The 26,695-nt window shown below is 42.7% G+C and overlaps 1 protein-coding gene across 5 annotated transcripts in view; it reads left to right on the forward strand.

Moving 5' to 3' along the window:
* The window catches only part of Il1rap (interleukin 1 receptor accessory protein), a 148,935-nt gene that overhangs the window by 13,590 nt on the left and 108,650 nt on the right, over nucleotides 1-26,695 (forward strand). The window lies entirely within an intron of this gene.

A 26,695-nucleotide genomic window follows, 5' to 3' on the forward strand; every position in this document is an offset into this window, starting at 1 on the left:
GCTGGGCTGGTACACACAGCCTTGTAGCTGCCTGGCTTCAGACTCAAAGGCTCAGATCTTGCAGATGTTCCATGAGAGGAACAATAGATGTCGTTTCTGTTTAGAAAGTCAGCCAGCAGTGGCCAGTATGGTCCAAAGGCATCCCAAACCCTGCTCCAGGATGCCGTGGGATTAAAACTGCCATTGTACATTGCAAATCACAGTGATTTCAACCTATAATGACACAATGAAATAGCAAAATACCTTCTGTAAAAGTCCATGAGGATTTTTTTCTCGCGCGTGCAGAGAGCAGAAGTGTATCGTGGGGCATTGGCTTAAATGTGACCACGTTATCATCATTTTAAGAGGACAGATACTATAAATAAAGCTGCTTATTTGCATCAGTAATCCAATGCTTGTGGCTTCCTGAATGGCAAAGGGAGCATTTTCTGATGCATATCCAAGTGTCTAGCAGTTTACAAGATGCTTGTGTGTCCATTATGCCACTTGACTCGATCACAGCTCTGTCAGGTCAGTTTGTTCGGTGTTGGACGTGAAAACACCATAGCTCAGAGGTTGAAATGACTATCAAGTGGCCACTCAGCTCTTGATACTTGGATCGCATTTGTTGGTGTTCTGCATGTTCCGTGGGGTCTCTTTCTTTGCTATCCCTTTGATCTCCCAGCATCACTGCCCAGGAGTGTTGTTGGGACACATCTTTGGTTATGCTGTGTCTCTGTTGCTGAAAGTAGCTATAATTTTTAGACATTGCCATTTTCAAGGCCGCTTTCCACTGAAACAGCAGGCTTTCAGTAACCTGAGTGTTATTGCCCTTCGCTTCCCCTGCAGCCTTTTTAAAGCGCCCATCAAATGCAAAGTAAAGAGGAACGTATCTTTCACAAAACTATACCTGAGAGTGCTCAGATGCCAAGGTCTGTACACCCTCGATTGTGGCTTTTTCTAAGTCCCCCCAGTCAGTACTTCTAGCACATTCTTGAATATTTAAAAATTTGTGTTTTTTAGCATCTTACTTGTCACAATGCAGCTGAACTTATTTACCCCTCTTGACCCATTTAAAATAGATACTTAACACCCAACGCAATGTCTCCTGAGAGTTCAACAGTCAAGAGGCCAGTGATTAGGAAACCTATGATCACCACTGAGAGCAGAGGGCTCTAGGGCAGATAGATTTCAGGTGCCTACCGGTCCTGTCCTTTAGTAGCCAGTGACAGAAATATGGACGTCAGGGAACTGGGGAGAGGGGGTGGAGTGTACAGCAAGCAAGCTTGCATAGATACCATTGCATGGAGTATGTATCAGGAAATAAATACTAGATGGCTGGGTCAAAAGGCTACATATATGACTTTGCAAATAAGCCATTGAGGAATATGCCCTGTTTGGAATTAGCCAAGTCTATCTACAACTAGTCTTCCACGGTGTGGTACAGGAATCAGTGCAACGTGGTCCTTTTGCTTGATTCAGGCCTCACATCAGCCTCAATGTCCCGCCACATACATGGGTTTCCAGCTCCTTATTTTGTTACGGTATTTAGGGACACATTCAGGAGAATCAAAGGCTAGACTTATGCTAATAAAAAGAAAGAATAATAGCACTATCTAATGGCCAAGTGCCGACTCTATACCAGATGCTTAAGGAGCTATTGACATCACCCCCTCACGCAATTCCTTGTGGCACTGCTCATCTTGCTGAGAATGAGACTCAACATGCCTAGGTAGTTTGCATAGTTATGAAAAGATGCCAGCTCTGGGTGGCCTGACAGCCGGTCTTGAAGTCCTGAACCTTGCCGCAAATGACTAATTCTGGTCCTGTGTCTCCAGGCTCCTCCAATTGTTTCTGCCTATGTTCAGCAAAGCGTCTTGTGACAGAGTCCTAGTTAATACACAAATTTTCTCACAGTTTCCTAGAAATTCACTCTGGGCTGAGCCAGCCCCACTGGCCCTTTGCATTTCTGACTTCTTACTGCTTTCTTCGCTCCTTTACCAGTTTCCTTTTAGACTCAAAACACCGTGGGAGATGCCTTGATCAACTGCTGACAGTTTAATGCCATTTTCATGTCCTGGGTATGTTATTATCATTCTCAGGGTTGGAAAGAGGAGTATGGAACTCCCCCTCCCCATGCTTCCCAGTTTGGAAAGTGAGCTTTATGGAGATATGGAACTTAGGCTTTCACAGCTGGATCCAGATGTTTCTGTTGAAGAGGGTCATTTCTCTGACTTTGTCACAGGGATCTCAGTCAGGATAGTTACACACAGTTACACAGTTACAGAGGACCAGGGTCCAGCTCCATATAATAACACTTCATTATAGGTAAGACCACGTGGAAATGAGATTGGTAATTGGTTCTCTATCACAAGAGATATTTAAAGAGGGCCTAAACCTCTACTTGGCAAGGATTTTAGAGGAAGATTTGAATATTGGTGGCAGGGGTGGGGGGTATTGAATCAAAATGACATTTAAGGGTCTTTCCGGCCTGGAGAGTCTGTCTTGAATTCACTTAGAAACTTTATATTGGGAATAAAGGTTCCCCCTTGTTGTAATTAATACCAACTAGAAAGGCCGCCTCCTCCCTCCCCCGCTGTGCTTCCCCCTTCGGAACAACTACTCAATTTAAGAAGGGGACTTAGGATGAGGAAGGATGTGGTTCCTTCCCACTTGGCAGCACTGCCTTTCAGAATGGAGGATTGTGTCTGGGCCTGGCACCGTTCCGTCAGGCCCTCTGACCAGCCCAGTCCTGTCTGTGACCAGAGCACGTGGGAAGTGCACATCTGTGTAGGAAAGCCACCCACTGGCTGCCAGCTCTGGACTTTTTCTTTCTTTACTTTTTAAGTTAGTGCTGAATACAGCCTTGCCCAGGGCAAAGCTCTTGAAGGAATAGCGACACACCCAGAAACAAGTTCCAATAAGACTAGACAAGCACCTCCTGAAAGATATCCCCCTTGCAGCTGGCAAGAGCTGAAAAGGTGTCTTTCAGAGAGATTTCTTCTTCTTGCCATTTAAAAGACAAGCTGCTAGCAGGCTGGGATATCAGGGAAGTTAGCCATTGCCACTACCTCGTTTTCTTTTATTCTTTCCAGTTGCTGTATTACCGATTCCAAATGTCTGCTGTTGAAAAACGATAATCCCTTACTGCCAGAATTCAGGAAATTAATAGGCTCTTGATGGAAGGAATATTTTCCCGATAGCTGGATGGACACCACATCTGAGATATATAAGGCGATCTGGCCCTGTGGTACAGACAGACACTTTCCCACCAAGCCACTTCAACTTCATCAGATGATGGGCTATCTCAGGATGTTTTATTCAAGTCTGTATACTAGATGTCTCAAAATATGCATTTCTGTTCCTTGTCAGGGAGCTTCATCATGCTTTGATAGCTTTAGTTAGGTCAGTCCAACTGTTACCAGAAAATAAAGATGTTGCCAATGTGCTAGCTGTGGGAACTCCACCGGGATCTGTTCAGAGCTGCCTGTAGGAAGTTTGGCCAAGATTTCCCATGTGCCCCATAAATCTCAACTGCGTGATGGGAGAGAAAGGCAGCTTCAGCTTCTTCAGCAGCTTGCTTATTGCTCCTGGGCCCTAGAAGCTGTCCTTTTTTGATACAGGACCCTTGCTTGTTTAGAAATGAATCTTTCTTGGCATCTAAATGGCATGTTATTTTTTGGCGGACGTTTAACAGAGATTGGAGACAGCGTGGTTCCATCATCCGAGAAAAGCCTGCGCTGGGAATCAAAAGACATCTCCCATCTCTCCTCATAAGTTATCAGCATCCTGAAAGGCACCTCACTTGTCCAGGCTGCTGTGTCCCAACAATGCTCCCAATGACATTATTGACTTCTGAGGTCCTTACTGATTTTTAGGGGCTATCTCGATAGATAAGAAGGATGAGAGAATTAAACAAAGTAACAGCAAATTACAGCATGTAAGCTTGGGAACATGACGGCAGTGTTCTAAGTGATTCTCAACAAGCCTTTGTTGTAACAAGGGGACCTGTAAGGACATCCAGTCAGTGTCACTTGTCACATGGGGATAACCCTATTTGCTTCCCTGTTTGCTGAGAGCTGGTTAGAAACAGGACTGAGGGCCTCTGGGAAGCTTAAAAGACCATTCTGTTCAATTTTCTCTTTAAAAAACAACCACGAGGTCTTTGTCAAGTGTTACCCAGAGCTAAGATCCTATGTTTCCACCTCCTTATCCATGTATATTCATATGTACTGTCTCTATAGTTTATTCAGATGCCCATAACTCGGGGAAAGAGTGGGTCTCTTTTCTAAACATTGATGGACTCTGAACAATGAAGTCTGGTGGCCAGAAGAACCTGCTAACAGGATGTGTTTATTGCATATATGTAGCTTTGTTTCTCCATCATAATGTGTTGGATATATTTTCCTTTGTTGTGCACCGTGAGTACAGACGTCAGTGGATATCTCTTCCTGGTTTTTGCGTTCTCCCTCTCTCAGAGAACTAAGCCCTATGACTCATCCTTAGCTCCTCCCCAGAGCTACTCCTGTTCGTATTTACGATCACAATCAGCTGAATAATCAAACTGTCTACCAACCAAGGTTGGGTGCATTGTACGTCATAGGGCAATAAGGGAAGCTAACCCATCAGGCCCTACCTACTCATTTTAAAGTCCTGGAGTAACATCAAATGGTGTCATAAAATTCACATGTCCTGTATTATAGCTTTGACTGTTTCTAGTCACTCACTGAGTTCGGATCAAACTGGCTGAATCCGTGCCTTTGTCCTTCTGTCATTTGGTACAGTGTTTGATCCAATGTCTTCCTCGGGTCTTCTGCAATGGAGGATCTTGTACTGTCATGATAGGACAACTTTCTAAAGTGTGTCAGGTATCCTGGGAAAACATTCATTTGTTGACATTTCAGTTTCATAATTTCTTTTCTTTTCTTTTTTTTTTTTTGAGACAAGGTTTTTCTGTAGCTTTGGTGCCTGCCCTGGAACTAGGTCTTGTAGACCAGGCTGGCCTCAAACTCACAGAGATCTGCCTGCCTCTGGCTCCCAAGTGCTGGGATTGAAGACATGCACCACCACTGCCCAGCCAGTTTCATAATTTTGAACATCCTCTATTTTCCCATGGCATTTAATATCTCCAGGACCTACAGAAACAAATAGAACTCTAAGAGTAAATGGTCATAAACATATATTTTTGGCTTTCTTTGTTTTCCTTTTTACAGTTTTCTGTTAAAATGATTATTTTCATGTATGTGTATGCATGCATGCGCGTGTGTGTGTACAGGTGCACACACCTAAAGAGTCCAGAAGACTCTTTGAGACATGGCTTCTTGATGGACTTGGACCTCACCCTGTTTTAACCAGGCTGATATCCAGCAAGCCTCAGCAAGCCTCCTGTCTCTAACTCCTACTCTCTGGCACTGGGAGTCCAGACACAGGAGGTCACACCCAGCCTAACTTTTACATGGATGCTGGCCTGCCAAACTCACTGCACCAAGTGGTCTAGCCCACTGAGCCATCTGCCAGGCTCTTTTCTTGCTTTTGTGTGGCAACACATCTACTTGTAAATGTCTTTTCATTAGGTTTGCTCCTTCTCTTCTTAGCAAAGGGACTCAGATAGCTAAGTTAGAATGAGAAGCCAAGGAGCTGTACCTTATAAAACTCATTTTTTAAATATATATTTTGTTATATTATAGTCATTGCCTAAAGGTTGTTTTGCCTTTTAATGGCCACTTCTACTGCTTGTTAGAGATAATAAGACATGGTCTTCCTTTCTTCTTGAGTGAGACATTACTACCTTTGGCCAACAGACTCATATCAACTATCTTCTGGGACGGTGTAGGATGGTGTGAGGGTGTTATTGTTTTTGTTTTAAAGGGGAATGAACATAAGCCTTGGTGTGGTATGTATGAAAGGGGATTTTTTTTTCTTAAAGTAATCAAAATGCTGCTAATGAGAAAATAATTGAAATACACTATGGTATAGCTGGACAATACAATCCATTTAGTCATTAAAAGGGATGAAATGCAGTAACATGGACTGATCTAGAAAAACATGCTTGATGTATCGTTCCGTCAGAGAAGAAAAGTTAGGTCCGTGCACAATTCATCTTTTACACAAAGGAAGCATAAAACTGTGGAAATGGAAAACTTTGATTCTGTTAATTACATGTGCTTACTAGGGGAGGGAGAAGTGATGAACACTGAGAAGAGAGAACATGATAGACAGGATTCACGTCAATCTGAATACATTAGAAAGTGGGCATAAGCCCCTCCACCATTACTGTGAAAGTTTGAAAACATACATTGAAATTGGAAATATGTTCCAGTGACTCTCTATATATCCATCTCGAGTCCCCATTATGCAATGGTCGCTTTGCTATATATCTAAGCATTTATGCATGAATAGGTGATTGTATGTTGTGCTGTCTGCAGACATACTTGCTGAAGGAGTTAACGGGAACTTACTTCTAAGTGAACTTTGTCTCCTATCCCAGAACCAAAGTTATATTTCAAAGACTGTGCTGATATGGACAGACACATAAAGAAATGCTGGCAGCGCATTTATTAGATGTCTTTACTTGAGATCCATTTTTTTCTTTTACCATTAATAGTCTTGTTGGCTGGCATGCAGTGTGCTTGTCCCCTAGGCTTTTGCATTTTCTTGGACTCCCTGGGTATCTTGTGTCTCATCTCTGTCCTCTGACACTCAGTATTGACCCAGCGCCATGCCTCTACATGTAGGCAGTTGGGCAAAACACCGTGCATTCTTATAGCCTCATTTGGTTGCTTTTTCGTGATGTTGCACCATGAAACATTTCCACAAATGATCAGGATCTGAAAATAAACATAAATGATGTGTGCTGCCACAGAACGGCTGCTTGATTTTAGGGCACTCGGGGAGGACATTGCAAGGAGCTTGGCCAATATATTCTTCTTTGTTTGGCCCTAAATAACTCATTTGATGAAACAGTATTCATTTGAGACTGGATTGGGATTTACAGAAAAGCAGTTGTCTAGATCTATGTGGAAGATCTGTAATCTTGCATAATTCATTTTAACTGCTGGGATGTGGCAGTCTTTCTGACGACCAGAATTTCCTTCCATCCCCCTACCCACGCACAGAGGCAAATCCACATCCGTAGGCTCTGCATCCTTTCTCCTGGCATACCAATCTAGTCTTTTCATCTTTAGTTCTTCATCTCTCCCTTTGCAGATTATATGCCTCTTGTCCTTTCTTTCCTCTAATATTTTCGGCTTTGTAAGTTTTAATTAAATTGTTGTCTCTCTCTCTCTCTCTCTCCCTCCCTCCCCCTCTTTCTCTCTGTCTTATTCTCTCTACCCTCCTCTCCTCTTCATTGGGTGCTCTTTCTGGTCCCCACCTACCCACACAGACACACATGGATCTGTTACATCTGCTTGTCTCCCTGCTTAGACATAGTTCTTCCATTTAAAACCATTTCTAAGCCCGGAAGGAGTCAGTTCTAATAGCATTCCCTGTCTGCACATTGTTTCACTGCTCTTTCTGAATGTATGGCCTTATGGAGCAGCAACCACAGCAACCCACGTCTGTAGGTTGACTGGAGACGCGGAAGCCTGCCTTGCCCTAGATTCAATGAATACCAGTCTCCACCCTGCCTAGATCTTCAGCTATCCGCGCACGACTCATCAGTGGGCAGCAACATCTGAGAGCATGTCTCCAAATTCCCTTTCTTTCGGTTGTTTTTGGGTCAGTGGAGTCTGAAGCTGTGACATGTGACCAGAGACCATATCGACAGCTTTCCTCTGCAAGGAAAGATGGGGTGCTCCATGGCTATAAGGGGCTGCAAGTGTGGGCTTATGAAAGAGAGCCCAGGCTTTCATTGAGAGGGTGCCAAGGACTCACCCCACTATCAAGTCTGTTTCTTTCTCTCTTCTTTGAGCGAAGCTACAACTAGATGAATTCACTACCAATGAGTCTGTGTTTACAGCAGAGGAGTGGTCTGTATTGAGATTTGTCCCAGGAGAGCTGTCGGTATGCTGGCGAAATCATGGTTCTGTTTCAGAAATCAGACACCCGATCCTAGAGTCAAGAATAAGAGCTGAGGGTATCTCATGTCAGGGAAAGGATGTTCTCTTATTGGCTACATTTATCAGAAACAAAACAGACAACAGAATGGAATAGGGGAAGCTTCATAATCTCAGCAGAACCTCCACTATTTCCTCTCGTAGATCATCATCAGATGTTCTTCCTTACTAGGCCCCTCTTTTACACCCTCCTGGCATTGCTGTTTTCTTATTGGTATCGGGTCATGAGAATCTAAGTCTACATATGTGCTTTGCGGTGTTTATAAATATTCCACTCAAGTTCAAAGAATCTATGTCTACAATGCAAAGAAAAGGGTGCGTAGAATTAGGTTAGGAGAAGAATAAAAATAAAAACTTCAATCAAAAATAAGGTGCAACATTATTAAAAGCATACTGACTATGTTGCTACTGAATGCGGACCACTGAAGTGTTCAGGTATTCTCCAGAGCTTCCTTTCAGGTGCAGTCTTCCTGTACATAGCAGGCACCCTGCTGACCACACTTAACTTAGATTCCCCAGTCTGTAAGTCTGTAGTGGCTAATCTTTGAGCAAGGACCCTTTCACAGGTGCATTGATTGTGGGGAGAGCAAGCACAGCACAGATCTGTGCAGGTGGACGGGTCTCTTTGCCTTCAAACTAGTTCAGTATTGAAGCCCTTGATGGCAGAGGGATGGGGATCTAGAAGTCAAGAATGGTTTGACCACATCCATTGTTCTCAGACTCTATAACAGTGAATGTTTTAGAAGATAGACAGCTCTACAGGTTGGGCTAACTGCTGACTTCAGGATATGAGCTATCAGGCTCTGCGTTTCTGCTCAGGTAAAAGCCTTGGCTCTTAGCCACAAAGGGCAGGCCTGGTACCCACTCTTACCCTTCTCTGCCTCAGTTTTGTTGCCATTGCTTGAACTTTTCGTCTCTTTGATGTCTGGTACTTCCTCTCCCCACAGCTGCCTCATGTGAATGTCTCCCACTTTACTGTCATGACAAGTGGTCCCCAAGGACTCTGACTTGTGGCTGAGTCTATTTATCAGGCCCTTAGAGAATTCCAGTCTTAAGTCCAAGGTCTTTTTAGATGACAACTGGACACAGCCATCTGAGGCATGCAAAGTGACAAAACAGACCTCTCTGAGGCTTACCTATATCATGCCTGAGATGTCACTGCCTCACCCCACCCAAACCTGAGTTGGGTTACAGGTTTGAGAGAACTGTAGTCACACCTTGTGGGTGGGACTGTGGGTTTCCACCCCTCTGCCAGGGGTGACTGGAACTCTGTGTTGCTTGCTTCTTTAACATTTGCCCTTCTGTTTCTCCACACCTTTTGCCTATACTGTCACTTCCTCTGTGACTTCTGATCCATGCTCAGCCTTTCTCTCGCTAGGGTCGATTTATTCTCCTGATTTTTCACTTGCTGCCTCACACAGAGTGAGGCAGTCCACAGTTCCGTCCCAGAAGTATCCAGTATTTTTTTTAGAAAATACTTTTTTGAGTTGTGCTCTGTGTGTGGTATTTCAATGGATAAAAATGAATTATTAAAAAACCCACACAACTATTTTTGTCTTCCAACCTTTAAAGTTTATATGAAATGAGGAAAGAGCCAAGATGCGTACTAATAAGCTGGCTAGGTGCAAGTACAGGTCTCACTCAAAGACGGAGGATGAGATGGTTTATTCTGAGCCAACTGTCAGTGGCCATGGCGTGGGGGTGCAGATTTAGATTATCCTGTATTAGCTTTGCTATGGAAGTGGGTGTGTAGATTTCCATAGTCAAAAAATAAAAATAAACTCATAGATTAATACACTTATTGAATACTGTTAGTGATAAAGTCATGTAGGCGGGTTCCAGCTAAATTGGGTAAATCCCTTTTTTAGTTCTCAGATCTTATCTAAGCTTGATGGAAGCAAGTGGCCGAAGTGGTTAGATATTCTGAATGTTTTGACCTGATAGTCACGAGGATGTTATGCCCCTTAGGAGGCTGGTAGGAAGTGATGGCGCCATCCCAGGATAATTCTGGCTCTTGGTCTACAACATTCCATTTCACAAGCTCAAAATGTCAATTAGTCTAGCAGCATGGAAGATCATCAAGTCAGCTGTGGCTTTTGCAGATGTCGTTCACAGGTGCAATGGATAACACATGGGCATTCTAGGTGAGCTTGGCATGGTCATTCGAAGATATCAACATGTAATCAAAAGATAAGGAGGAAGGAGGAAGCAAAAACCAACAGATGAGCAAAGAAATTGACCTGTTTGTTCTCAAGGTGCTGTTGGCGCAGAAAGGATGAGAGACCAGTAAGTCTGTTAGAGCAGAGAGTGCGTGCACAGGTGAGTTCTAGTCTGTATCCAGCCTCTCTCTAACTGTAGCATTCTTGTATTCTTTCCTTCAGTCTCTCACTTTTCCTCCCTCTGTCTCTCTCCAGATTTCTAGTAGGAGCTGTGGGCCGTTTCCCACCACCCAGCTCCCGCACGGCTAGCTTTACCCAAAATAATTACACGGAAACTGTAGTCTTTTAAACACTGCTTGGCCCTTTGCTCTAGCCTCTTACTGGCTAATTCTCACATCTTGATTAACCCATTTCTAATAATCTGTGTAGCATCACGAGGTGGTGGCTTACCAGGAAGGATCTTAACCTATGTCCATCTTGGAGAGGAGAGCTATAGCCTCTGCCTCATTCCCTCCTTCCCAGCATTCTGTTCTATCTACTCCACTTATCTAAGGGCTGGCCTGTCAAAGGCCAAGGGAGTTTCTTTATTAACCAATAAAAGTAATACATAGACAGATGACCCACCTACATTACAGGCGGTTCACCTCGATTCTTACAGTCTGGTCTTGCCTGTTCTTGTTTTCTGTTCTTGTCTTCAGCAGGTGAATACTTGCATAATTCAGGCCTGAAATTGAAAGTTTGAAGATGCAAAATTCTCTTGTGCGAAGTCATGAACTTATATGGATCAGTCTTTTGTCCCCATCCTGGATACATTGCTAGCTAATGCATTTATTTTTATAGGTACCAACAGTCATTATTTTAAATTTTGTATTTTTTCTTCCACTATAACTCTTTTGGTTTCCTCTTCTGAGTTCCATGCCTTGTTATACTGACAGTTAACAATCTTTCTCATGTGTATCTACACTTTAAGGATTTTTTTTCCCTCCCACACACTTTGCTTAATGTTAATAAAAATAAAGGTTGTGGTTTTAGAAGGTGTTAAGTCAATAAAATTAGACACAAAAACCATTCCCAGTCAAGGAATTTTCTTCACAAAAGTGAAAGAGAGAAAGAACCACATTTCCTATAAAAGAAGCATTTCTGTGGAATGTGAAACAAGTTGTAAGTAATTCACTAAATGAATGCAGAGCCAGAATAAAATCTCACTCATTAAAAACAACAACAACAACAACATTTTTACAGTTTTAAAATTCATTTTGGTAGCAGCTATACTAGGTAATGCTTTTCCTCTGGCATTTTCAGATATATGCTTCTCTGTGGTGTGAGACACATTTGCCTAAATTGTCTCCTCACCGCCTCTGTTCCCTCTCCTGCGTTCCTACCGCATATGTTCCACTACCTTCCCTCATTACCTTTCTCCACTTGTCTTAGCTTCATTTCCTGGTGCTGTGATGAAAGTCCCTGACAGGAGCAACTTAGGGGAGAAAGGCCTTATTGGGCTCACGATTCCAGGTAATAGTCCATCATCATGGGGAAGCCAGGAGGACAGGAAGCTGAAGCGTATAGTCACCTTGCATTCATAATTAGAAGCAGAAAGTATTTAATTAAGGCACACAAACCTGTGTTTAGCTCACCTGCTTCCTTCATTCCTTTACCATTCAGGATGCTACCCAAGGGATGGTGCCACCCACAGTGGGCAGGGTTTCCCACAAATCAAGATTATTCTTCATAGCCATGCCCACAAGGTTGCCTAATATAGACAGTCCCTCTTTGAGACTTCTTTCCCAATGGTTCTACATTGTGTCTCATTGACACTTTAAGCTAATTTCTGCACCCCTTCTTTCTTTCCTCTTATTCTTCCCCCACTCTCACATACAAACACACACACACACACACACATCACTCCTTTATATGTCCAACAAGTCTGTCTTATTCTTGTTTAAACAAATAAACAGTAGACATTGAGTAAGAAGTGATATCAAACACCGTGTGTCACATATAGATTTGGCAGTCATGACAATGATCTCTGTTAACTAAATTCCTTCATCCAAAGGAAAGCAAGATTTTCATACTTTTGTGGCAGGTGGTAATTTTGGAAATTATAGTGGATACCAACCATTAGACTCCTGTTATTCCATTGAAAATTGAATTTGGGGTGTCTCTGTGAGAAATGGGCCCTGGACTTTAAAGAAAAAAGAAAACCAGCATGCTAAGATCGCAACGTGGCAAAATCTCTTTGTTCAGGAGAGATTTTTATTCATTTCAAAGAGAAGAAAGTATTGGAAAATTATAGGAGTTGTAAAGTGAATATCCAAAGAGAAAGTTTGGGGCATAGGGTGCAAAGGGGAAAGGGCTTTCCTGACATTCACCAGGAAATAACTGACTCCTGTTAACATGTGTATCCTTTATAGTGAGCAAGATATTTTTCTGTATGTTTATTCAATATAGTTCACAACTGGCATCTTGATTTTGCCCTCTTAGCTTCAGACTAGCGAAAGATTTGCTTGAAATTGATCTTTAACTGTTTTTGGAAGAGTATGGACATATGCATGGATGTGTGGTGGATGTGTGTGTACATACATATGTAGGTGTGAATTCATATGTGTGCACACGCATGTGAAGGTCAGAGGTCAACATCAAGTATTTTCTTCAGAGGAGGTCTTTTACTGGGTCCTGGGTCTTGCTAACTTGACTAGGGTAGTGTTAGATAGAATTCCTTCCCTAGGAGAGACAAAGATATCTACTTCTCCTTCTAAGGTCCCAGTGACAAATCAACATTCAATTCAACTAAAGTTCTCTTTTGGGAACCACTGAGTTTGTTAGGGTGGGGACCTTAAAGCAGATACACTGGATTGTCTGATGACTTCTCTGTGGTCTTGTAAATAGAGCTCTCCTCCTGGTCTTTTCCTGCCTTTAGTCTCCAGCCCTGCAGTCTCATGCAGGTAGTGTCAAAGTGCATGGTGCTGCTTGAGAGGAGTGACTGTATACTTCAGTGGAGGTCCTGGGGCCCTCCCTATCCCTTCCTTCTGCAAGAAAAAGTTGAGTCAGCCAGAGAGCTTTGATGATCTTTTGTAAGCAGACTCAACTGAACTCCGGATAATGGTGGCCATTTGGTTAACAGGATAGTCCTGTAGGACAAGGCAGACTTCCAGTAAGTTCCAGAGACCACTTTTTGCTCCCTCCCAGTGCTGGGATTACAGCACATGCCAACCTGGCTTTGTTTTGATTTCATCTGTTTACTAGGGGACTGAATTCAGGTCTTCAGGGATGGGTGCTGTGCTGGCTGGATTTTTCTGTCTAGCTGGCATTGGCTGTGAAGAGGGACTCTCTTCTGTGAGATCACCTCCATCAGGTTGTCCTGCAGGAAAGTCTGTGTGTCATTTTCTTGAGAAATGACTGTGTCATCCCTGGCCAGGTGGTCCTTGGGTATTTCAGAAAGTAGGCTGAGCAAAGCACGGAGAGAAAACTAGTAGGCAGTGGTTCTCTGCAGCCTCTGCTTCAGGAACCTCCAGGTTCCTGATTTGACTTCCCTTCAGGATGGCCTCTCATCTGTAAGCAGAAAAAAACCCTGTCCTCCCTAGGTGGCTTTGGTCTTGGTGTTTCAACACAGGAAAAGAAACTGAACTCTGGATGAGAGGCAGGAACTTCATTGGCTGCCTTTTATCTCCTTGACATACATCTTTGGTTCACGCCTCCATGATGAATTAATCAGTTTTTTTTAAATTCATAAGCATTTTTAATTATTACTATTCTTGATAAATGATATGAATATACGAATCACCATTTGAAGTCTGCTCTTCTGTAGCAATAGGGACATTGGTGCTATTCCAAAGCTCTGTCTACTCCATCTAGCTCAACCTGTCTCCAGAGGTGTGTCACCTCTGCCAATCAAAACTGTACCCCAATAACACCAATTTCCCATTCTTCGCCCTTCGCGACCATTGGCAACTGTTTTTACTAACATTTTGAACTTTCTGGTAATAACTCCCCTCCAGACTTCCATATCCTGCCTGTGGATACGTAGAGGGTTGTGTTTCTCTGGATTTGAAAGGCAAAGGTGTTGTCTCGGGAAGCTGGGAAAAAGAACTCTGAAGCATTTGCCTGTCTTGCCCCCACTTATGTGGGTGCTGCCACCCTAATTACCAGTAGTATAAGCTTGTGCACCCACTCGGAGGCATCTCATCTCTGCTCCCCCATGACTGTAAAGGAATGGAAAAGCTTTCCTCCTGAAGTTTATTGTTCCTTATAATTTGGTCATTTTGCTAACATAGTCTTGGCAGTTTCTATGACCTTCACTCCAGTGAATCGTTGCCTTTTTAAATTGATCTTTTGGCATATTTTGTGAAATTTAGGAAACCAATATCAGGGACTTCCTTCACGCGTTAGGTTTCTTGCCTACAGTGGGCACCGATGAGAGCAAGGTGAAGATCCAGGGCAGACAATCTGCTGGCCTCAGGGAGCCTTACTTAAAGCCAAGCTCTGCTGTTTGATTGCTGTGATAGCCTAAATTAGACACTTCACCTTTTTGCACCTAATTTCATCATCTGTAAAACAGGAAAATTATAATATTCTCTTCTGAATGAGCTGTGTGAATATCAAGTAGCCTGAGACGTGCAGAGAGTCCCTACGCTCTGCCAGGACAGGAGTTATTCTGCTCAGCGAGGCAGTCAAGCATACAGTAGCCACAGGGAAGTCCTTATTCCCCATGTTCTATGACCTGGTGTTCTGTCCTGGCGTACCCCTGAGGGGGCTCATAATCTCCCCACTCTTTGCTGTCCATTTGGTCTTGACCTCTACAGAATTTGGAGGGCAGCCTGAAGGAATTCATGGGGTTTCTGGTAGCGTCTCCCCCTCCTTTCTAAAAACTTAGCTTCCTCCTTAAAGCTTTGGGCAGGTTGGAGAACAGTTAGACAGAGTCATCCACGGAAACACACAGCAAGGAGGGAAGCATCTGCTCTTGGCACAGTGTCATCATGCCCGGGGGATTTCACCCTGACCCCAAGATAATGAGCCGCAGTAATGTTGAATCAGACACCCGGACTCCAAATGAAGCAATATTCAGGCCTTAATCCCAGGAGTTCCCAGTGTGTCCACTCAGACAAGAGCTCTCCGAGTGACTCTTGCACACCTGATGCCTTACCTAAGACTTCTACAAACTTCTCTCTTGTGTTGTGATAAATACCTCTTCCTCGGTATTTCGAGGACAAGATTTTAGTTGGTTTTTCATGCCCTCCTGGATGGAGAGAATATTTGCATGGGAAAACTATTGGGTTTTAGACCAGCCCAATGAATAAACCCAGTTTCTTTCCCTTCTTTTTCAGAAATGGCATGGCAATTAAAATGAGTGGTACCTTTCAGTTTTCCAGCACATAGTAGGGCCACTTGGGTTTCCCATCACGCATTGAAAGGCATGGGAGAATCATCATTCCCGTCTGTTTTTCTGGTTCTATTGCCTCGTGTTTTTATTTGACAGTGGTTTTACAGCATCTCCATGCTAGCATGCTAGAATGGGAGCCGAGTCCCCTCCCCCCAGCTATACTGACAAAGCATAGCATCATACCTACCCCTACCAGCATGGCTTGTGTCTCATGCTCTCTACTTTCCTGAGCTGCTGGTGGAAATGATTTAGCAAAAGATAAAACTGACTTGGAGTTCTTTTTGTTTTTTCACCAATTAAGAATTCATGACCCTTAGTTTGACACCCTGCCCCCAAATAAAACAAATTAGTTTGGTGCCTCATGGGAGAATTTATAGGTATTTCCTAAACTTGGTTCATTCGGGAACTGTTTCAAGCAGTCAAAAGCCTCAGTTTTTCTAAAGGAAGGCCAGTCAGCATTTCTAAGCTTTGCCAAGAAGGACCCTAATGTTTGGAGATATTATAAAAAGGAAATCATTGCAGTCGGCTATGATTGAGGAACACTATGATTCATTCCTAAGCAATTTTGTTTCATAATTAGCATTAGCGTTTTAAAAGGTCCCAAGAAGACCTGCAGAAAAAGATGGCTTCTTAACTTAAGACTTCACCTATGATGCATAGTGCATACTTAAAATGCAGGCACCACACCGATCCCTGACTTACAGACGGGACAGTATGTGAGCCATAGCGGCTCCATCATAATTTAAGAGTAACATATCCAGAGTTTGAGTTTCCTTCCAATAAACGCTGAAGCATCCAGAGTTCAGTATCTGTATTCATTAGGAATATATATGTTGAATCGGGCCTGTCTTTCTGCTTCGCTTTACATGGGGGTATTTTTGATGAAAGTAGCTGAATAAAGCTTTAGCATCCTGTCTGTGTTAATGGAGTTGCTGCACCTGATATTCTTTTCCTACATGTGATATTATTTTCGTTCATGCCAAGAAACACCAAAGCAGAGGGAAATAATAAGACATTCATTCTGACCGTGGAATGCCGATGCTGTCGAACCTGTCGGGTTATTGCAGAGGGAGATTAATTATGCATATCTGCCACCCTCGGCCCTGGAGTGTAAGTGCCCTGTTGTAATTCACCACGGGATCATTCACGTAGCCAGCGTATTGATATGATTGTTATTCCAGCAAGCTTTCCTCTGCCCCTCGACAATTACACACCACTCACCAGCCTCTCTCATTGACTTCTTGTTTAAAATTCCCAGGGCCATGGCAGGCATGCAGGTCCTTTTGTTGGAGACAGTGGCAAATCAATGGCATGGAGCAATGTGGGATTTTCCTTGGGACATGATGAATGCGAAGATTGTTTGCTAAGCAGAAGGCAGACATTCAGATTCCAGTTGAAAATGGTGTCTTTGTGACTTCCTGTCGTCAACACCAACTTTTAAAGTAATTACCAGAGCAAATAGGGAGCGTTCCTGCAGAATGAAAGATCGCAGGCTTTGGTGTCAAGGTATTTGGGTTTGAGCACAGGCTCCCCCATTTATCATTCGTGGAACTTTGGGGGAAATCAGTCGTTCTGTAGAATAGGCTCAACATTAAACGGCAGTCTCTTGGAAGTCTAAAGGGATTTAAATATGTTTCTTAATGAAGAAAGCGACGTGAGACAAAGTGTTCTAAAACTACTTTTTGTGTTAGTGGGAATGGATTCCACTCGTAAATGGCTAGTTTTATTCTGATCCAAGTGACTTCTACGGCCCCGTGGCTTGAGAAATGTCCTGTCAGCTCCTATAAGCACTTGTATTGCTATCTGGAGCAGAATGTTGTAACCGAGCCTTGATATGAGTGGCAGCTCCAAGGTGTGCCTGTCCTTGGAATATACAGAACAAAATTCCCACTGCCCATCCACACGCCTGTAAGGGTAGATGCGTTGAAACTGGCATTTCAGTACATTTTCCTTTGCCTTCTAGGATCATTGGTAAGAAGTATGGCATGCTTTGGATGACAGTTTTGTCTGGAATGCCTTTGCTTATCCAAGGCTGTATTTTCAGTGTGCTACCTGCTTTCAGAGTCCAGCTGAGTTCTATCTCTGAGGAAGTCTCTACTGCTTCATCTCTGGGTTGCAGCGCCTTTCTATCACCCAGAAAACAGGCCCTAGTCTCCCTTGCTATTACACTGCAGGCAATGCCTTCTTTACAGCATACCAGTGCGCTCCCTGCACCGAGTGTATGCTTATAATAGCATAAGAAAACGCAATTAAATGTCACTTAAGGACTGATAGCAAATACTCTTTAAGACCCTGTATATATTTATATCTAATATATATGTTAACTGGTATAATTCCATCAATAAACACATAAAGTGGGGACTTTAATCTCCCAATTTTGTGGTTGATTATCACTAATTAAAGTCAATTTTAATCAATTATAATCAGTCCTATTTAAGGTGGAGATTCTCTCTGCTAGGATGTTAGCTCCTGGGTGCCTGAGTTCTCATAAGATCTCTGCTGCCTTTAGCACTTGACATAGGAACTCCACATTGTAGGTACTCACTCACTCTAGTAATCAGTTTTGCCCTGGAATAAAAACTCCCCCTGCCTCGCAATATTATGGTATAATATTATCTTGTGCCATGATTTGTCTTTCTGTGCAATTTGATTCTCTAAGTTGTTTAAAACCTCACATTAAACACTACTTGGATACCGCTCTGCGAGCGAGGCCAGTGAAGTTTTCCTTAAGTAGCTGTATGGTAAAGGTACGGCATAACTGTTAAAATTAGTGTCGCGAGTGGTTAGTGGTTAGGAGACATGATAACACTGTAAAATTCCAGCTTACTTTCAATATAATACAAGGTAGTTTGCATGGCATTACTTTATGTGTATGTAATAAGCTCACCAGATATCCAGTGCATGAGAAATCAATGCGATGAGGAAGCCCTTCCCCCTCCCCTTTCTCTCAGTGTGATTTGGTGGACTGAGGTCACAGCCCAGACTCTGGGACTGGTGGGTGTACATTGCCATCTGTCAGGATGGTCCTGGTGTCCAAAACCTAGTGAAAGAAGCCATAGAATTTTCTCACTGGGGACACAGACATCCTCAGTGTTAGTCCCTAAGCAGATTTTCCTTAACACTTTAGACACAGAGACAGGGTATCGTCTTTAAGCCTTGCTATTCTAGCCCTCTTTAAAATTGCCTTCTGCAAGTTTGCATCAAGACAAGGAATATGACTTTTGCGTTTCAGGGACAGGACTGGGGATACGGATGGGAAAGGATGCTGGCAGACTGTTGTCTCCAGTGCCCTGACAATACCAGCATAGAAGGCTCCGTGCTTCCCAGTTGGCACCATGTCAGCCTGGATTATGCTAAGCCCTCCCTGAAGGTTCTGACTTAACCCTTGACTTTAGCTCTTCCTAATAAAGTTTGTTGTAGAAGCGGAGACACATAGACAATAAAATTCATGGCCAAGTTCACAGAGTGAATAAGAAAAGTCAGCACTGGGGTCCAGGATTGTTCCACTTTTTCTCTTGTCATCGAGGGTGGTGTATCCCTTGGTGTTACTTGATTTGACAGAGTAAGGGAGGCCCGTCTAGGGCCCCCAGGCAACGGACAAGAGGGGAGGTAAGGGTGTAGTTTGATCAATTGTCTCTAGCAAGCTAGTCATTGTTTTGATGGGGAAACACTATGGTAAAGTACTGTGTGGAAGGATGATGCACGTTGATTCCCAAGATCCATTCAAGTATGGTTGCCATGGAAACATACGGATGTACTCTGTGAAAGCATGATGCACGTTGGTGTCTAAGATTCATTCAAGTATGGCTACTATGGGCAGGTTTATTTCACAGGCAGAAGATCTTGACAAGACTCATAGGATTCTCCAGAAGGTTGGCAACTCAGAATAAACCTGTAGGTAGGTAGGTGTAAAAAATTGAATATTGATGTCTCACCATTTATGGGGCTATTTCATGAAGATTAACATGATCCTATAGTACTTTTTAAAGTAAAGATTTCTATATTATATTATTGATAAGGATAACAGAGTCTATGGTACTTGCATAACATATTCAAGGCTACCCAGTTAAAAAGTGACCAATAAGAAATTAAGAAGTTGATTGTCCTGATTTAAGAGATTCCCCCCCCCCTCTCTCTCTCTCCACACACACACACACACACAGACACACACACAGACACACACACACACATATCTTTAATTGTGTAACAGTTTTAAATTGTATCCTGTGGGCACAAATTTGGAGTCCCACTTTGAAAGAGGAAAGCCTGTACAAATTAGACCAGGGCAGAACTATTGCAAAGCACTCTGGTAAATCCAAACACCTACTCTGAGCTTTTAGAAAGAGGACGGTTTATTTCTAGAAAAAGAACAGACAAAGGTTGAGAAGGAGCGGAGAGGCACGCATGAGGCTGAGGACAGTTAGATTCATTTCATTTCAGCGTCAAGTGGGAAGGCAGCTGTGTCTTCAGGACCCAGCATTGAGCTCTCAATGATAGCTTGCTGTCTTCTTTCCTTCCACAGTTAGATGTTTTATTGTCTGTGTCTGCATTCCCACTGAGACCCAGTTAGGCATTTTGCATAGGAAGGAGTTCATGGTCAAATAAATTTGGATAATGTTTTATTAAAGCTAACTATGATATTTACTTCACAGACTGTCTCAAGACACTAAAATGTCATTAAGAGTCATGAACCCCCATGAGAGCTGTCGTGTATTACTCTCCAAACATTTTTTTTTAAGTTTGCTTGACAGTCTTCCAGAGTATTCATTAAAGATTGCTTTATAGATCTCAACATGACTTTGGTGGCATTTGTAATGAAGCTGAACTTTCCGTTCTTGTTATTTTGTGTATATATTTTCCCTTTCTTTCCTTTTTCTGTATGTGATCCTGGTTCCCAAGTTGCATGGTTCCTCATCATGGCAACAGTACAGTTCTTATTTCTCACTGTTGTGAAAAAAATGTCTGATGATTGCAGCTTAAGAAAAGGAAGGTTTATTTTGGCTCACAGATTTGTGACATGGTCTGTCTGGGTGAGGGAGCCTGAGGCAGTTGGTAACATTGAGTCTATAGTAAGGAAAGCTGAGGAAAATGAGTGTTGGTGCTCCCCACGCTTTCCCCTTTATATTAAGTTCAATTCAAGGGACTTGGCTCATGGACCAGTGCAATAGCATTGCTCACATTTAGGGTGGGTCTTCTCAGAGAAATACAGTCCTCTAACCCTGTTACAAGCATGGCGAGAGATTTGTCTCTTGGTTGAAGCTAAGCCTCGTCAAGTTGATAAACAACGTTAACCATCACTGGGCTTATCTCTGTAATGTGTTTGAAGCAGGAGCTCAATAAATAACTTTTGGACTTGAGAATGTGATGCTGTAGACTGAGAAGGTAGAACGTGGGAGTCTTTTAAGCACGGGTCTATGAAAATGTAGCTACAGTTTTGCCATTTCGGCCTGTTTAGAATGGTTTCTAGAGGTACCTCTCTCTGGAGAGTTCTACAGGCAGGACCGTGTTCTGCACCCTATTCCTGTGAATTAGAGAGGTTATTGGTAGTCATGTCTTGATGTGAAATTTCAGTAGCAGAAACCCTCAGATGGCTGAGAAGCTTTCTGTGCTGGGAAAAGAAATTAATTTCCTAACCCAGAAGTGATTGGCTGCTAGTCCTGAGGTGACATGGCTGCTCTGTGTCGGTGGTGGCAATAATTCCACCTAATTCCCTACTTGAACTTCAGGTGGCATCAGAGCACGCAAGTGAGTCCATTTCTCCCCTCTCCGTGCATATGATTAGAAACGTTTGATGTAGGAGGTTTCCAGCCTGGGAGCCTCTGTTTGTCAGAGAATTTCACCTTTCATAAGACAGGATAACGTCTATTCTCCCTTGTTCTTCTTTTTTTTTATTTTTTTGCTTTTTTTTTAAAATTTTTTTTATTAAGGATTTCTGCCTCCTCCCCACCACCGCCTCCCATTTCCCTCCCCCTCCCCCGATCAAGTCCCTCTCCCTCATCAGCTCGAAGAGCAATCAGGGTTCCCTGACCTGTGGGAAGTCCAAGGACCGCCCACCTCCATCCAGGTTTAGTAAGTTGAGCATCCAAACTGCCTAGGCTCCCCCAAAGGTCATGCTCAACTTCCTTAGCGATCAGGGAAATGCAAATCAAGACAACTTTAAGATACCATCTCACACCTGTCAGAATGGCTAAAATGAAAAACACCAATGATAGCCTATGCTGGAGAGGGTGTGGAGAAAGGGGTACACTCATCCATTGCTGGTGGGAATGCAAACTCGTGCAACCACTTTGGAAAGCAGTGTGGTGGTTCCTCAGGAAATTCGAGATCAACCTACCCCTGGACCCAGCAATACCACTCTTGGGAATATACCCAAGAGAGGCCCTATCATACAACAAAAGTATATGCTCAACTATGTTCCCTTGAACATAGTTCTTAAACATTTGCTGAGGTCATTAGAAGGAATGCTAGGCCATCAACTCCTTTCAAAGGGAAGTAAAGCAGACTTACTTAATAATAAAAGATGTTTATAGTGTTTGGCATTTAATAATATCTGTAACTAGAAAGGTCTCCTCCTGTCCCAATTTAGTAAAATCCTTTTTTCCAAATTCAAATTTTATTTTAGAGAATACCAGTGTAGCCTTGGCTTTCTGCATATGTGAATGTTCAACCTGAACCTTGACCATCGCCTTTGAAGTATTTTAGAATCGCTAAACTAAACTCGGGCCCAGTACATCCATGAATAAGACATCAAGAATTATACTATTGTACCCAGCAGCTGATTGTGAGTGAGGCCCTGGTAACTTGAGTTCTTCCTTGCAGAAAATATTCAAGGAAGTTTTTATTATAGTCCTATGTAGATGGCTCCCTGATTCCACGTGTTGCCCGTGTCATCTCATTGGGCAGGCTAATGTTATGTAGATGATGCCCAGATTCCAGGTGTTGCATGTGTCCTCTCACAGGAGAGGCTAATGGTTGCCTTTCGTTTCTGACAACTACTTTTCCACTTGGATGATGCTAAGTTCTCTCAGGAGCACTCAAAGATGTTCCTCAACAAATAAGGGGACAAAACGTCAGTGTTTACCATCTGCCAGCCTCAGTGTCCCTACAATGACGTTTTAGTCTTTGGAGTATCGGTACGTTACAGAGAAGGTGCATAAAGCACTCCCAACCTTGCTTGGGATTGTCTGTGGGCTTCTTGCCCACTAGTCTGAAATTCTGGAGAATGATCAGGTCCCCATTTTTCTGGAGGGAACACCTTCTGTCAGGTGTTTGCCCCTCCCCTCTTCTGTCAGGGTGTCCAGGGTTACGCAGTCAAACCGACAAGCCCAGCTCCAGCCTTCTGTTACGCTCCTCTCTCACCCCCACTCACAGCAAACCTACTTCTGCTCTCTGTGTGACAGAGATGAGCCCTCATGGCGATGTGTCCTCCCTCACCTCTCAGAACACGTTGTTATTCAAAATGTTAAAGCCCTGCATGAATGCCTTCTGATCACATTCTATTCCAAGCTTCAGAAGATGGCAGGTGGTGTATTATATCTGTCCTCTCAAAGTTCCCAGGGTTTTGAAGCTCTGGGGAAAGCAATGTCCTAGAGTGTGCTAATGTTTTCTGGTCTGACCTTCGACCTTGATTTTTCACCGGGAAAGGTTAGTAGCACTGGCTTGGTGAGTTTCAAGTTGAGGACAGTTCATTGATCTCCCGCTCTTTACATCTACTGCTGGACTTTTCTGGAACATTCAGTGCTTAATGGCCAGACTGTTATTTTGAAAGTGAATATTGAAAATAGAAACTAATATATTTCAGTTAAAATGGCTTTCACTAAGACTAAAGGACCTCACATATCTTTGATCAGTTTTTAGAAAAGAATCATGTAACCTAAAGTGTATTCAATAAGAATATAATACAATTGACGTTTTTTTGAAGCACAGTTCTATGAATGTGATAGTTACCATTAATTACCGACTTCAGACTTGGGGGCAGGCCTCTGACCATGCCTATGAAGGATTGCCATGATTAAGGTTAACTTCCAAAAATGTCTATAAGGGGTTATATGTTTTAAAGATCTATTATGTTTGTTATTATTGCATGTGTGTACGATGAGTGTGTCGGCTTATTGTCACAATGTGTGTGTGTGTGTGTGTGTGTGTGTGTGTGTGTGTGTGTGTGATGTCAGAGAACAACATTGCAGAATTCAGTCTCGCTTTCCACAGTTGTGCTGGAGTCGGCTCAGGTGGTCAGGTTCCTCTCATCAAGTGGCAGCTGCCTTTAACTTCTGAGGTTTCTCAGTGGCCCATGAGCTTGTACTTATTGAGTCAAGTGGTGTGGGAAGACTCGTCTTAAATGTGGGTGGGGCCATTTTCTCAGCAGGGTATTCTGGACGATATTAAATGGAGAAGGCAAGCTGAGCACGCATTTAACATTTTCTGGACTGCAGATGTACTATGCCTAGTGCCTGGGTTCCTAATACATTGACTTCCCTGCAAGGTGGACTGTAAGCTTGTACTGTGAACGGAAATAGATTCTTTTTCCCATACATTGCTCACCATCAGGCGATTTTATCACAGTGATGGGAATGAAACTAGGACAATGGATTTTAGCTTGTGTCCTCGACCCCAGAGCCATCGCCACGATCAGGATGTTCAAGTGATCCATGCCACTGAATAGCTCCTTTACAATATACTATTTTCCCACCTCAACCCTCAATGACTGGTCCCGGTCATACCAGTTCTATCTTTCTGAGAATCTCATGTAAATGGAATCATGCAGTGTGTAGCCCATTCAGAATGGCTTCTTTCATCTAGCAGAATTCCTTTGAAGTGCCCCCAAGTTACTTAACATACACTAGCTAATGCTCATTGCTTCGGAATGCCGTATTCTCTTCTTTGCATGCTGCAAAGCTCGTTGGTCAGTTCATATATTGAGCAACATTTGAGTTGTTTTCAGGTTTAAGCAATTAATGATGCACTACATTTTTCATATACAGATTGTGTGTGTGTGTGTGTGTGTGTGTGTGTGTGTGTGTGTGTGTGCAAAGATTTTATTTCTAATGGAAGAAAGACCTGAGAGTAAAATTGTGAGGAGTTCTAGAGCAGAATTGATGTTTAACTTTACAAGAATCTGCCATACTGTGATACAGTCTGGACTCCCCCAGCAGGACGCTTCCAGCTACTTTCTACCTTTTTCAGCCGTAGGTATTTCGAGTTTTGTTTTAATGTTAGCTATCCTGACAAGTTGTGCTGATGGTTTTTATTTATGTTCCCCTAATGGGCAATGATCTTGAACAACCTTTGTTGTGTTTATTTGCCTCCTGCACATTGTTTTAGGTAAAGTCAAAGCCTTAATATTTAAAGAATAGGTTGTTGACTATGTGATGCCTCTGACTTCATTATTATTGTTTAAAAAATTATTTCCTATCACGGGGCCCTGCTCTTTCCTTCCATGTCTATCTTCCATGTACATCATCTATCTATATCTAAAGCTCTCTTTGACATTCTTGTTGGAATTAACTAAACCTGTAAGTAAGCTTGGGAAAAACCAGTGTCTTCTCAATGAAAGATTGTAAGAGCCTAGGTTGAGAAGGCCAGTTGAAACAAACAGTATCTTATGAGAATGACAGGACAGCTATACTCAAGAACTTACAGCAGCTATGGATGTCTGCATAGGATCAAGTGAACCAACCTTCCAGCAAGGAGAGGGAAGTAATTCATGAGCCCCTGGCCTTAACTGGAGAGGTTATGGACAGTTGATGGGTTCTGGGAGGAGTCAGTTTTCCTTAATCCTAGATCCTAAAAGACTGGCCATGATGCAGGCTCTCGTGGGTTGTCCCACCTCCAGGAGCATAGAGAAGGCAGAAATTAGAGAATATGCTTTACTAAAACAGTGAAAGTTATTAAAAAAAGGAAAAGACATGAAGCTGAGGGTGGATCATTTGGGAGGAGTTGGGGGCAGACTTGGTATTGACTGTGATCAAAATAGGCGCTTAAAGCATGAGTAAAACATAGGGGGAAATCTCTGGACGCAGATAAACAAAGAAACAACCACAAGACACCAAAGCGTTACATAGATTTTGTGAGCCAGAAGGACAAAGGCAGAGCAATGCAATTGTTTCTCTGTTGTTTACTCTTGTAAGATTGACATCTAGGTGTTATCAAAGCTGTACTCTTCTAGAAGCTCTAGAGATGAACACATTTTCATACCCTCAGTATTCAAAGGACTAATCAGGATATATTTCATTTTAGCTAAATACTGTAAGTTTGTGTCTTTCAAGATGTTGGTTCATTGCATCTATGTTATCTAATTTATATGCCCAAGTTTATTGAGCTAGCTTATGTATGTAATTCCTCTATGATCAATGGACATATCTCTTTTTTCATGCCTGCTTTATGTATGTTCTGTCTCTTCTTGCTTTACCTGACTAGGGGTACATCACTTTTACCCCTCTTTTCTGAAAACCCATTTTACTTTTTCCCCCTGCTTTTACCCAATTTAAAATATTTTGATCTCTGCTTCTTATGTTTTTTCTTTGTATGCTTGCTTTGTGTTTTGTTTCTTAGTTTACCTGTTTTTTTCACTGCTAGGATCTAAAGGTAGACTATCAAACTGCTCACTTTATAGCGTTTTTTTCCAGCACAGTGCATTTCGTACAACATATTGTTTTCTAAGCACAGAGTCGGTATATGATATTTCAAACTCAATTCTGCTCTCCCTTGGAGATTTTCTTTTGACCCATGAATTATTTAGAACTATATTACTCACTTTTGAAGATTTTTTTCCCTTTAATTCTCTTTTTTTATGTCTCATTGGACCCTATGGTTAAGGGCTGTCTTCTTATTTCATTTAAAGATCCTATGGTTTGATTGGTCACACATGCTATGACCTACCTGGATGAATGTCCTCTGTGTACTTAAATAGATTACTCAGTTGTTTGCACTTTCGAGTCCTCAGAATGCTGCCCTTTACTGTGCTTGTGTGCTAAAGCTTGTTTCTAAGAAGGAGTGTGCACTCTCTCCTTCTGCTCCTGATTTGGACCTTGAGATTTCTGTCGGGTGCTCCAATGTGAGTCTCTGTCTCTGTCTCCTTTCATCGCCTGATGAAGGTTAATATTCAGGAGGATGCCTATATGTTT

This window comes from Microtus ochrogaster, chromosome 2 (genome assembly GCF_000317375.1).
Source record: "Microtus ochrogaster isolate Prairie Vole_2 chromosome 2, MicOch1.0, whole genome shotgun sequence".
In the NCBI taxonomy this organism is placed as follows: domain Eukaryota; kingdom Metazoa; phylum Chordata; class Mammalia; order Rodentia; family Cricetidae; genus Microtus; species Microtus ochrogaster.